This window comes from Ipomoea nil, unplaced genomic scaffold (genome assembly GCF_001879475.1).
Source record: "Ipomoea nil cultivar Tokyo-kokei standard unplaced genomic scaffold, Asagao_1.1 scaffold2360, whole genome shotgun sequence".
In the NCBI taxonomy this organism is placed as follows: Eukaryota; Viridiplantae; Streptophyta; class Magnoliopsida; order Solanales; family Convolvulaceae; genus Ipomoea; species Ipomoea nil.
The window spans coordinates 807,663-812,888 of record NW_017618788.1 but is presented as its reverse complement, the minus strand read 5'-3'; positions in this window follow the sequence as shown (position 1 = coordinate 812,888).

Genomic DNA, 5,226 nt, shown 5'->3' with positions numbered 1-5,226 from the left:
TCAAATCAACGTCGAACCATATTTTGATTAGCATATCATAAATTTAATTTAATATATTCTGAATGGTTCCTGAGTTTTTGCACTTGTATTTTCGGTGGGGCTGTAGGGGACTATTGACGCGTAGGTAGGTATGGATTTAATTATACAACTAATCATGCTTTTCATTCTTAAATCAAAATAATATAGGACAAATCATGCACTTTGGATAGACAATTAAACTATTATTGTCCTTCCACACACTTCTTCAACTAAGGTGACAATGGACCGAAAGTGCATTACTCTATGGTCGCCACCTAACTCACATACAAACCAATCATCAGCACTCATCAATTCACAAATTATATATACCATTCCGATTCAAAATGGATGAATTTTTTAAAATTTGTGTGTTGGTTTATGATTATTGCAGTCAACGGTCAATACGTTAACTTAAACGGTATAAAACAAATGCAAAAATATGAAAAGCATTAATGAATCGTGTTGGTCGCGAAAGTAATCAGTAAGGGTGAAAGTCTAGAAAGGGGAGGGGGAGGGGGAGGGGGATAGTTTTAAATAGTTGTTTTGTTTCATTCTAAATAATGGATATCATTGTGTATTTGTTTGGTTAATTATGTAAATTTGTGGCTATGTGAAAAATTTTATATTTAATTTAACATTCATAATAATGTAAAATTTGTGTAGTATATGTATGTGAGAAAATAATTGTTATTATATTATATGTTGTGAAGAGGGTAGTTTTCAAGAAATAATCAATAGTCTTTTAAAACATGCGGGAATACTTTCATTCTTTCAACCCTACAAAGCAATGTGCATTGAAAAACATATTACAAAATAATTTAAAATAAATTCAATTATAATTGATTTATTCTAAACTTTATTAAATTTGTAACATATGTAATGATTATTTTGAAATATGTTAACTGGATATCAATGTAATGGTGTTTGGTTTTCGTGTTCTATTTTTCTGTGTGTCTCTCTACTGCCTCTACCCTCTCTTATATAGGGGTTGAGGAGTTGAATAGCTTTTAATATAGGCATTTAAGGGCATCCCTACAACTCCTGTAACAGCAACCATTACCATGGATTTTAATTCAAAATTTAAAATTGGGATTAATTCCAAGAATTAATCCCGTAACAGCTGAATTAAATCCCAACAGTCACATTAGGAGCTTCAGTTCGTGCGTGCTTTCGGGTAGCCGAGAGTTCAGACCTTGGTAGGCCGAACTCTCGGCCTGGGCTACATGGCCGAAACATTCCAGTCGAACTCTCGGCTTGGGCTACATGGCCGAAACATTCCAGTCGAACTCTCGGCCTGGGCTACATGGCCGAAACATTCCAGTGGCTAGATTGGAAAATGATACCGAAGCTTGGCATACCTACAAGATCGGCCAATTTCCAGACGACATGCGAGCTTGAATCAAGCCTTTTTTCAATCTCGTCTAGTTGGAATTTGATTTGCACCACAAAATAACCACTTAACATGCCATTTTATACCATTTTAAGCTTTTTTTTCCAACAACCATAACTAATCACTCAACTGAGGATGAGAACTCTGAGTCGATCGAGGACGACAACATGACCCATTCTCCAAACCCATCACCCACTATTACATATTATATCTTATAGATTGAACAAAAATTAGTTTTCATATTATATCTTATAGATTGAACAAAAATTAGTTTTAAAAAATCATATCGATTATAAACAAATATATAGTGATTTGGTAAGATTTAACTTTTTTAAATAGAATAATTTTTAAGAAAATTAATTTATGACAATCTTTATTAATTCTAGCATCTGCTAGCTGTGCGACCGTATATGTTGAATTTCAGGTTTGCAAACTGCATAAGAATATGATATTTGCATATATATGATTGATGGTAGATGATGAGTAGGGTAGGCTAATTAAAACGACAATATTTGGTAAGACTAAGATCATAGGGAAAAGTCTTGTGATGAAGTCTAGGTTGTGTTCCTTTGATAGTGAAGCATTACCTAACAAGTCAATCATAAGCCTATCTATAATTATGTCAGTCCACCAAATTTAGATTCCAGCTGATGATGATCTTATCCTTATGGCAAGAGTTTAAATATGATTTGTAGATAAAGTAATTATTATCAAATTAAGATTCCATAGGCTACTCACCCTTGCATGCTCCAACTACCAATATTAATTTGTACATGTCACAGCATAAATAATCTGATCTGTTTAGTCCTCAAGGTACTAAAGTAAGTAGGTAAAATATTACAAGTGTTTAAAGAGTCAAATGATACATAATTGTGCTTGGTTATTCAATATTATTAACTTAATTAATGTTTGTGTGCCTAAGTTCAAGTGTAATTATCTGCTTAGGGGCAAAAGAGTGATAGTATAAAAGTGAAAGTTGGGTTCGTGTTATGTGTGAAAATTTTCAATTGATATTAAAACAATTATGGAATTCAAGGTGTAAACATAGTTTTTTTTTTTGTTTTCAGATGATATCTCACTTGATGCGCTATAGCTACGGCTAATGTATGGTGCATTAAATGAGGTTAATGATGTTTGACACGCATATCTCTACAATTGTTATATCATGAATCTCGCTTTATATAGTATTGTGAACCGTGATACAAAAATTATGTAATTTCAGTTAACATATTTTATATTTATAGTTAACCGTTTTTGTACATTAAACAAATAACTTGATAATTGCTGACACACATAATATAATAGCTACAGGTACAAAAACAATCAATTGCAGGTACGGAATGTGTCAACTATAGATACAGAATCTGACTTGATAATTGCTGACATATAATATGATAGCTACAGGTATAGAAAGTATCAACTACAGGTACAGAATGTATCAACTATTGATACAGAATTTGAAGATTATTTTTGGACCATAGCCTACCTTGCATTGTAGACCCTGGTCTAAAAATAACCTTCAGATTTTGTATCTATAGTTGACACATTTTGTACCTGCAGTTTATAGTTTCTATATATGTAGCTAGTATATTATGTGTAAGCAATTATCAAGTCATATTCTGTATCTATAGTTGACACATTCAGTACCTGTAGTTGATACTTTCTGTACTTGTAGTTATTATATTATGTGTCAACAATTATTAAGTTATTTGTTTATATGTACAAAAACCTTTAACCGTAAGTACATAATATGTTAACTAAATTTACAAAATTTTTATATCAAAGTTCACAATGTAATATGAACCTTGGTTCGTGATATAAGAGATAATTTGCCATATTCTAGAGTTGGACTTTTGGATTTGGGCCACTTTGCTGGACTTATAAATTATCTGTTGGGTTGGGCTAATATAATATTTTATCACAATCAATTTTTCACATTAATTGAATTGAAGGGCAAATTATTGTATGGACCATAACAAAAGTATATTTTTAATATATTAAATGTACATTATTTTTGTACTGAGTGTATATTATATAATATAATGTACACTCAGTACATAAATAATGTATATTCTCTGAATATAATGTATATTATTTTTATACTGAATGTATATTATTTTTGTACTGAATATATATTACTATATTATTTTACAGTATACAAAATATGGTCCACACAATTTGTATGGACCATGACCCACACAATAATGATTGGAATTGAAGTAGTCATTTTAGCACTAACTGGATATATATTTCTGTGCAGATTAAATTTCAGTTACATTAACAAGCAAATTACATGAAGTCTAATTCAATTGTCTAACAATTAGCTAGCTCTCTTCTTAAGTTTTTTTTTTTTTTTTTTTTTTTTGATAGATCAAATGTATATCTTTCAACTTATTTTTTAATCTTTTTTCAATTTCCTAAATTGACTTATAATTACTTCAAGTAAGTGAAAAAAATTCCTTATTTCCACCAGGACTACAAATATATAGTACTATTTAGTGGTTGAAAACTTAATTGTTTCAAGTGAGAAGGGTTGAATAAACTCTTAAACTATTTAGAAAAAGTCAATTACACTATCAAATTACCAAAAAGAAAAATTATATTAAATACCGAATTCTTAAAAAAGTGTAATTACGATACGTTACTTTTAAATTACCAGCTACTCTAATTTATGTTGACATGACTTTCGAATATAATTTTCTATATATACATATATAACTTTAAATGAGGACACGACCCCTCTCGGTGTTCGTCAATGGTTGAGAGTTTTAGTGGAAAAAATATTAGGTAAATTTTATAATTATTACAAATTTTCAAGTTTGCAATATTTATAGAATTGTCTCATCTCTTTTCCCATATTTTTTTAGCAAGCCCCTTCGATCGATAGATCATATTGGTCCTCACTTTTTATTGAGACGTTGTTCTCACCTGAACTCTCCTATATACACACACATATAGATGCCTTTTTAAAAATAGTTTATTTATTTAAATAGAATTTTAAAAAATGTAAACAAAGAAAATTACAAGTGGAAGCCACATCAAATATAACCTACAATCGCATGTAACTTATATGTAAAATGTTATAATTGCACTTAAAAAAATTTGATGACTTATATTAAAATTTTTGTAATTTGATAGTGTAATTAACTTATCCTAAATAGTTCCATACCTTAGTTGATCATATCATTCTTTCTTGTTTACTTTAAAATTTAAAACTCGGTCATTATAAAATGTGCGGAACAAACATAAGGGTGAATAAAACACTACATGTTACGACAAATTTGGCATAATAGGCTAATAGCCATCAATAATGAGAACCAAATTCATTGAACAATATAGGGTTAACGGACAAATGACATGGAATGAGCCCATATACATTAACAACACATTTAGCTTATGTTCCTCGAGTTCTTTCATGCATGTGAGAAGGTTATGTGTAGTTGAGGACAATGCAAATTCCAAAACCAAATAATTAAAGACAACATAGAAGACAAACTAAGATAGCACAGCCGAGAAACAAATTAGTTGACAATTTGATGTCACTTTCGCAAACAACAGTCTTAATGATATTTTCTTTCAAAAAAAAAAAAAAAAAAAAAACAAACAAACAAAACAAAAGTCTTAATTATATTACCCACAGAACATGCATTGATGGGTTTTTAAAGAAAGAAGAAATTTTATTGATGAAAGATCATACGTTACAAAATCAGAGATACAGGATTTTCTATGCATCTAAAATAAGTTTGATATGATGTAGGTTAGGGGACAATTTATCAATATGTGAGAAAGATAAACGTGAGTAGATAGTGTTAGTAAGA